The sequence below is a fragment of the Miniopterus natalensis genome, chromosome 6, assembly GCF_054644295.1.
Source record: "Miniopterus natalensis isolate mMinNat1 chromosome 6, mMinNat1.hap1, whole genome shotgun sequence".
Classification (NCBI taxonomy): domain Eukaryota; kingdom Metazoa; phylum Chordata; class Mammalia; order Chiroptera; family Miniopteridae; genus Miniopterus; species Miniopterus natalensis.
In genome coordinates, this window is record NC_142086.1 from 48,672,722 (window position 1) to 48,682,138 (window position 9,417).

Here is a 9,417-nt window from a genome sequence, read left to right on the forward strand (position 1 = left end):
ATATGTATTTTCAGGAGGAAGTGGGGGGACATCAACTTGTCAACATACCCTCAGTCCCAGTCTGGAGGAGCTTGTCCCAGGAAGTCTCCTACCTTCTAGTCAGCTCATAGCCCCTTGGGACATAAATCATCTGCCCAAAGCTCCAAAATACTTCCACATGGAGTGGGACTTCGCTCCACTCTTTGGCATAAGAAATATTGCTTATTCTTCCCTCAAGTCCAGCATCAGTAGCTGAGGGGGCTATCAACATGACGTAAGTCCTGTATGTCAGGGAAGAAGTAGAGGAAAAATGTTCTAAGATCAAAGGGAGTGTACGTTGTCCCCATTTATAGACATTAACTGATGTTGATAGTTTCATTGGGCCTAATCATAAAAACAAAAGGGCAGAAGTACTAATCAAAACTCAATCACTACTGTACTACCCAAAGCAATCTACAGATTCAATGCAATCCCTATCAAGATACCAATGGTGTATTTCACAGAACTAGAACAAATATTCCAAAAATTTATATGGAACCACAAAAGACCCTGAATATCAACAATGATCTTGAGAAAGAACAAAGTTGGAGGAATCATGCTACTTAATATCAAACTATACTACAAGACCATAGTAATCAAAACAGCATGGTACTGGCATAAAAACAGACATATAGATCAATGGAACAGAATAGAGAGCTAAGAAATAAACCCACACCTTTATGGTCAATTAATATTTGACAAAGGAGGCAAGAACATGCAATGGAGTAAAGATAGTCTATTCAATAAACGGTGTTGGGAGACTAGGACAGATAAATGTAAAACAAAAAAATAAAACTAGACCATCTTCTTACACCATATATAAGAATAAACTCAAAATGGATTGAAGACTTATATGTAAAACTCAAATCCATAAAAATCCTAGAAGAAAACATAGGCAATAAAATCTTAGACATTCGTCACAGCAATATTTTTTCTGATATGAGGTGATTGCAGGGGGGGAGTGGAGGAGGGTATGAGGGGATAAATCATGATGGAAAAAAATAAAATAAAGAATAAAAAATCCTCAATTACTACTGCTTATGTGGGGAGTCACAAAGAGCTGTTCACTTCTGGTTAACCTCACCCTACCAGTGTGGCCTGAAGTATGTTGGTTAAACTCTTTTGACCTCATATTTCACCTAAAAATATTGGGATTAAAATGAGAATCTGTTTATTGACACCATCTTGGCTGTTTCCAAAATGGATATTAAGAAGTCTTGATAAAGAACAAAGCAAAACACCATAATCTATATGATTCTATAAGCAGGGTAGAAGAACCACGTAGCCAAAGGGAAAGAGAAAAGGATTGTACCCTAGCCTGAGTAGATGTGCCGTAACGGCAATCAAAACTGAGCCCTTGGAGTCTTAGACTGTCTGCGAAACTCTCCACCAGCCTAAAAGGCCACCATTCTTATAAGGGATAGTTACTTGTTCTACCAAACAGCTACTGCGGGACACGAATGGTCAACTGCGTTGATGTCAATCACTGGGAAGCCCAGAGAGAAAACAAACTGTAGGAAAATGTTGGATAAACATAAATTCTTCTGCCACAAGTACCTACATAAAACATAACAGAAGTCCTTGTAAATGAATAGCCAAGTGTGCAGCAGGAAAGGAAAATCACCAGGCACCAGAAATGACGAGGAACGAAAAGCTACAGTGGAAAGTGGGTGAGCTGCCGGCTGCCCATGGTGGTGGGTAGTTGGGGGAGTGACTGGTGGGGGTGGGGGTGGTGGGCACGATGGTGGCAGTTTCAGTAAGCGAGGGGCTCGGGCTTTTCTGCCCACATGGGGCAGGAAATGAGACCTCGGGCCGCATAAGGCAGGGAGTTAGAATGAGGACCCTGCTTAGAACTGGCATTCTCAGGGCCCACGGCCTCAGGGAAAATATAGATTAGGAAGAAAACTGTCCACGGGCTCAGCGAGAGAACAAGAGAATACGTCTGTCTCTGCTTGGGCTCAGATTTAAAAATTCTCCCCTGAGAAATAAAAACTCAGGGCCTGTGTCTCACATAGATTTCAGTTTGAACTTATACTACCCAGGAGCCTGGAAAACTCCCAAGGCAAAAGCCTTAATAAAAAATCGGTTTTGATTTGCCCGGAGAAGTAAATACAGAAACACTCTGGAAGAAATACTCCATCATCTAGGATGAAGGGTATTTTATGGGACCTACAAGCTGCACCGAAGCTGCATAAGAGCCCGGAGACGTGACTAGAGTTCCACGAAACCGGGGGTAATAGAAAGATGGGCAAACGAAGAGTGTAAGTGTGTCTAAAACTAACTTAACAAGCCTGCACATGTACAAAAGGACACGTGGGCAAGGGTATTTGTGGCAGTATTATTAGTACCAAAAACCTGGAAATAACCCATGTGATTCTTTAGAGGACTGGTTAGATAAACTGCTGCACCCATGCAAAGGTCAACTCAAATGAAGCCAGAAAAAAAATCAATATAATTAGCTACCTTTTACGTAGGAGAGAGAGAATAAGAATTTCTATCCTTACCTTGAGTACTTGCATGGACAGGAAAGAATACGCGAAGCTAATAGCTATTACTGGCCACAGGGATGGCCCATGGGTGTGTAGAAGGGACATGAGCGGGAATGAAATGCATTTTTATGCTGTTTTGATTTTTAAATAATGTGAGTGTTTTAGTTATTAATATTACTAGGAATAGCCCTGGCCGATGTGGTGCAGTGGTTAGAGCTTGGACCCTAGCACTAAAGGGTTGTGGGTTCGATTCCTGCTCAAGGGCACGTATCTCGGTTGCAGGTTTGATCCCCAGCCCCGATCGGGGTGTGTGTGTGAGGGAACCAATCGATATGTCTCTCTCACATCGATGTTTCTCTCTCTCTCTCTCCCCCCCTTCCTCCCTCCCTTCCTTCCACTCTCTCTAAAAATCAGTGGGGAAAAATCCTCAGGTGAGGATTAACAACAGCAACAAAAATAATTACTAGGAATACAGAAGATTTGGATATTACAGTTAATAAGCCCAATCAAATAGAATATATATGAGCCATACCCCCGACATGCAGAGCCTCCATTCGGAGTACGCTCTCTTGTTGCAGAGCAGAGAGGGCGGGGAGGCCGCGGCTCCTGCCCTCCGGCCGCTGCAGCCGGCTGAGCGCGGGGACAGCACTGGGGCGAGCGCGAGGTGGATGGGCACTGGGGAAAACAACTGAACACGGTAAAGGAGATCCTAAGGTGCGAAAGGAGAGGCAAATGTCATCATGTGCTTTTCTTTGTGCAATCTTGCCTGGAGGAGCAAAGATGAAGCACCAGATGCTTCAGTCAGGGTTGCAGAGTTTTCTAAGTGCTCAGAGAGCTGGATGACAATGTCTGCTAAAGAGAAAGAGAAAAGAAAATGTGAAGACATGGCAAAGGCGGACAAGGCGTGTGATGAGAGAAATGAAAACTTATGTCCTTCCTAAAGGAGAAACATAAAGAAGCTCAGGGATCGCAATGCACCCAAGAGGCCTCCTTCGGCCTTTTTCTTGTTTTTTTGTATCACCCCCAAATCCAAGGAGAGCATGCCGGCCTGTCCATTGGTGATGCTGCCAGGAAGCTGGGAGAGATGTGGAATCCCACTGCTGCAGGTGACAAGCAGCCTGATGAAAGGAAGGCTGCTAAGCTGAAGGAGAAACATGGAGAGGAGACTGCTGCATACCATGCTAAAGGGAGAGCCTGGTGCAGCGAAAGGAGTTGTCGAGGCTGAAAAAAAGCAAGAACAAGGAGGAAGATGGTGATGATGAGTGTTCATTGTTCTAGTGCAGTTTTTTCTTGTATATAAAGCATTTAACCTCTCTGTACACAATTCACTTGTTTAAAAGAAAAAAATTGGAATGTAAAAAAATATATATGTATATATATTCTTTTAAAGTATATATGAAACATTGATGAAGCTTTGGCAAAAATTAAACTCTCTTTAGGTCATAAAATCTCCAAAAAACCCTCTAAGATTTAATATCTATAGTCTTCATTCTCTGACTACAATATAATAAAACTACAAATTAATATATAATCAATACACCAATTTTACTTGGTTATTATAAATAATCCATGGATCAAGGAAGAATAATATTAAAATTATAAAAATATTTAAAATTGAATAATAATTAATACTTTACATATTAAGTATGTGGGACACTGCTAAAATGAATCTTAGAGGAAAGTGGATAAACTTACATACATATACATAGAGTAAGTTGTATAGATCAAAGGCATAGAATTGATAGTCCAGAAATAGACACAACATTTACTATTAATTACTTTTCAACAAAGGTGCCAATGGAGAAAAACAAGCCTTTCATAAATGGGACGACTGAGCAGCCTTATGCACAAGAACAAAGCTGTACCCTCACCTCATGCCACACACAAAAGAACTCAAAATGCATCAAAGACATGAGAGCTAAAGCTATTAATCTCTTAGAAGAAACTATAGGTGTAATTGTTCATGACCTTGAGTTAAGCAATGATTTTTTTGATATGACAACAAGAGCACAAGCAACAAAAGAAAAATACTGGACATCAACAAAATTAAACTGTGCTTCAGAGGTACCATTAAGAAAGTGAAAAGACAACCCACAGAACGGGAGAATGTTTTTGCAAATAGAGTATCTGATAAGGGACTTATACCTAGAACATATAAAGAACTCTTACAACTCAGTAATAAAGAAACAAATAACACAATTTGTTAAATGGACAAAAAACTTGAATAGACATTTCTCCAAAGAAGATATACACATGGCCTACGAGCACAAGAAATGGTGCATGGTGCTGGCTGGACACCACTGACCATCCAAGAAATACAAACCAAAATCACAGTGAGACACCACGTCGCACCCACTAGGATGACTATAGATAAAAAGACAGGTAACAGCAATATTGACGACAGTGTGGAGAAGCTGGCAGACTCAACAGCGTTTTGGGATGGGACTTACAGAAAGAAAAGGAGCTGTATGGCCAAGGCCCTGGGGGACTTGTCAGATGGAAGAAGGGTTAGAATTGCTGTGTGGCTGCCAGAGGTAGAACGCTGAGCCCTGAGTGGAAATAGAAGGGGATGTACCCAGCTCTGCAGGTGCTCAGAGTCCGGACAGTTTTTGGGAATATTGAGGAGAGAATGGGCAATGGAAGGGTGATCCCCATGGCTCCTTCTAGCCCTTCCAGCTTCTGGTTAGGAGCTACTTTTTTAGGTGTGGTCTCAAGTGCTGTAAAGGTTCAGAGAAAGAGGCCAGCACAGTCTGGACTGATCAGAGGGGCTTCCTTACCCTCACAGTCAACCTTGAAAATATCAGTTATGGCTACTGTGCGCCAGGCAGCCTCCCCTGGGGCACTGGGCAGCAGGGTGAGGAAATTACACTGTAGAAAATCACGCTATGACCACAGTGACTCTGTATGAGATACCATCAGGAGACGGGGGTGGGCACGGAGGCCTGGTGTTCCCAATAATTGGGGCCACCACGCAGGCCTGGTTAGCCTGGCTCTGTACCTTCTAGGAGGCGCTCTGAGTGAAACGCAGGTTTATGAAATGCCCCATTCATTTCCTGTCAGAGATCCTATCTGAATCCAGGGTTCTGGCCTCCCAGAGAATTAACTATTTCTCATGAAGACTTACTTCCCTCCCCTTAAAGATGCCGAGGAACAATATCCATATGGCAGAGCAAAAGTGTTTTCCACATATTTTCTGAAGGACACTTCTTTGCTTGCCTAGATATCTGTATGCGGTGTTGGAGCTACTCAACACTGTATCGTTTCCTTGAACATATTTTGGTTGATCTGAGAGAGTACACTTAAGAGCTGTGAAAAGACCTGGGTCACAGTAATTCTGTAGCCACAAGTAGTGGACAGTAGCTGGACCTGATATTGTGGCTGTAAAGCTGCTGAGATGCTTGAGGCTGCTCCAGCTAAATGCTCCAGCTAAGAGAGACTGCAAACGTCCAGGGAAGGCAAAGTCAGGGCTGCAAGTAAAGTCTTAGCTTCTGTAAGGCAGCCTTGCAAGCAACCACCCATGTTCACCAGCCCACAAAAATGCTTAATGATATTTAGCACTGCTTTCAACTCTCTATCCCATAAAGATAGGAAGGTCAATAAAATCCATTCATTGTAATACGGTCACCCACATTGTCCCTGGCCTGGACGTGTGGAAATTCTTCACTGTGTAAATCTGGCTGGTGTTCTGAGTGTAAGAGAACCAGGGCTCAGAAGTAGGAGCATTAATCCATTATTTTGCATTCCCCTGAGTTTTGGTGGGATGCACGGCTGCTGCCATGACCATGTGCTGACCAGCCTCAGATTGGGTTGAGCCCCAGCTGGGGGAGACAGATCCTGCTTCTCTGAGGCTGTACTGCAGGGGAGGGACCTAGATTGCAGAGCCAGCCCCTTGGGGCTGCTTGAGATGCCGGGCGTTAAAATGGCCTGGGCATGCAGAGAAAATGACATCTCTGGAGTTACAGCACAATTTATGGGAAGACAGCAGCTTTCCCCCCCAAACAGTCCCTTCAGGAGAAATGAGGTCATCTCTCCTCCAGCTGCCCAGTGAGGCTCTGCAATCCCTCAGCCCCAGCTCTTCCTCTAGCTCCCATCTCTCCCTCCCGGGGCCCCTGAGGCCTCATCTGCCCGCGTCTGCCCTCTTCCACTCTCTGCCTTGTACTAAAGGCAAATGTCTGGCTCTTCTGGGCTGCAGGCTGCTTAAGGGCAGAGACCCACGGTAAGCGCTCCATGTGGCTTTGCTGACTCCATGTCCCATAGTCCCGCATTTCTGAGGGGGAGCACAGGCTCTGGGACCCTTCTGGAATGGTCGTTTGAGACTGCCACTAGGTTTCTTTGCATGTAGAGAGAAGACGGTCTCATTCGGCCTGTGAAGCGGGTGAGTCCCCTTCCTAAAACCAATCTCTGTGCTGTGGGAGTTAGGCTCTGCAGCTGCCTGGATGGCTCTTGCATCGCACTCTGTGCTCTCCTGCCACATGGGCCTGGGTTTTAAGTCCCAGCTATAATTCCTAGAAGCCATGTGGACTTAAGACATCACTCAAATTCTATGGGTCTCAGTCTCCTCTTGTTTAAAATAGGAGAATAATACCTCCCAGATCTCTTCGAGAATTAAATAACATGATGTTTGTGAAATGTGCTTTATGGAAGGCAACTGTCAGTTAAATGACAGCTGTGCAGCAGCCCAGCTCACAGTTCTGAGCAGTTGGTCCTGGTTGTGAGTTTGGTAGTGTGTGTGTGTGTAGTGGGATGAGTGATGACCCCTAAAAGATATGCCCATACCCTAATTCTAGAACCTCTGAATGTGACCTTATTTGGATAAAGGGTGTTTATGGATGTGATTAAATTAAGGACCTTACAATGAGATCTTGAATTATCTGGGTGGGCTGTAAATAAAAAACAAGTATCCTTACAAAAGACAGAAGAGATCCCACCCAGATCAGGACAGGTGACAGAAGAAGCTGCAAAGGTGTCTGAGCCGACTAAACGGAAATGAAGGCAGACGCTGACAGTGCAAGCCTCCCCGCCGGAGCACAAAGGCCTGCTTGCTCTCACAGCCAAGCCTTCGTACCCGGGAAAGCCACATTTTGGAAGTAAAGAGAGTTGTAAAATGAAACGTTATGTATCATCTTGTATGTGTGAAGGAAAAAGAATAGCTACATGGATGTTGACAGAAGTCTGAGTGTGGAGAAAGCTCCCATTCATGCCCAAAGGATCAAGAAAGCCTGTCCACCCGCCAGCCTGCCTGCCTTCAAAACATGGTTGTTAAGCTTTGAGCTTGTGCCAGGCGCGGTGTGAAGTGTTGGGGAAATAGCTGTGAACGAGAAGGACAGTCTTTCTCCTCCCTGGGCTTGCAGCCTGAGAGGGGAGAACGGCGTTTAACAAAAATGTAGATGCATCATTTTAAATGACGATAGCGATGAGCTTTGTGAATTGCCTCAGCGTCCTTCGCAAAGTTCAGTGACTGTGCACCTGAGGGCCTGTCTCCATGTTCTCTGTCCTGCCCCACTGATCGGGGTCTCCCCTTTCACCCTTTCACAAGGCCCATCTGCACGGAAAGTCTGGAAGGCAGGGGTGTGCATCCTTCAATGTTGCTTCCCCTATTCAATTACTTTGGCTCCTTTGGGTCCTCTGTTTTCTTCTATCTAAATTTTAGAATCAGCTTTTTTTTTTTTTTTTTTTTTTAGAATTAATTAACCATACATGGCAAGTGTTATGAAGGATAAGTCCATAAAACTAAATATTTTTCAAGTGAAGTTTTAGAATCCAACCCAAATGTGAGGCCATAGGCAATGATGGGTGAGCTTAGCTTCTTTTTTCTTTTTTAGGTTTTTACAAGGGGCTCGAAGATGCTATGACCTTTTCACAAATGGTTTGAGGTGGCTCATGGTTGAATGTGGTCAGAACTTTTTAGAGTTGCCCAAACCATCCTTTACGTGTTTCTGCTTCTTTATTCATCCTTAATAACAAAGGAGTAAGTGAAGCTGGAGACATTATACTGGCCTCTAACACAGAATGGGAGGGAGAGTGGGGATGAAAGAGGCTGTCTGGGTGGCTGTCACCACAGACCAGATGGCAGGATGTGAACCTGCAGGCTGACAGGTGCACAGACATGAGCCCCTCCTACGTGGGCTGACAGTTTGGCAAGCTGGGAAAATGGAGAAAGAGATGTTGCAGTTGGGAAATTGGGAAGAGGAGATTTTGGCAACTTGCTGCTCTCACCTACAGCTGAACCTCAGAGAGGCAGCCTCCAGGGAGGCCTGGCCTTATCAGTGGCCTCAGATCTCTGAATTTAATAGTCAGGGAGCCTCACTGCTCTAACAAATGACCCCAACATTTCCGTGGCTTTGACACAATACGAATGTATTTCTTACTTATGGCGCAGTCTAATACAGGGTGGGGCCCTTGGTTCAGCAGAATCAGTTAAGGTCCCGGTGGCCTTGCTTCATGTGGCCCCCCTCCTGCTCAGAGACCTCCCCATTAGCCAGCGGGTGGAACATTTCTGTGTGCCAGGCTTGGGAGCTCGGCTCGCCACTTTCAGCCCATTCCATTGGCCAGAGCTAGTCACTGGGCCACACCTGATACAAGGAGAGCCAAGAAAGGTACTTTAGTGTGTGCCCAGGAGGGAGAGGCCAACAGCAGTTGCTGCCACATTGGAATCTCTCCCCTTCCTCCTAAAATGGGTCAGAGCAAGTTTGGATCATCAGGGAGGCTCCTTGGAGGAGGGAGCATTGGCTGCGGGCCTGGAAAGGTGGCCAACTTCTCCCCGAGATGGTGTGGATGGTGTGTGCAGAGGTCCAGAAGTGGTCCATACTCAGGGACCCTTCTCTGTCACTGCCTCTCCTCCCCATGTGCACTTCTCAGGGCACCTGGTGACAGAGCTGGCCTCCCAGCTGACTCAGGATGGAGTGGCATC

General features: G+C 45.0%; 1 pseudogene; it reads left to right on the forward strand.

Moving 5' to 3' along the window:
* The first annotated feature begins 248 nt into the window (after positions 1-248).
* Positions 249-3,785, forward strand: LOC148092907 (high mobility group protein B1 pseudogene; annotated as a pseudogene).
* Positions 3,786-9,417: the final 5,632 nt, after the last annotated feature.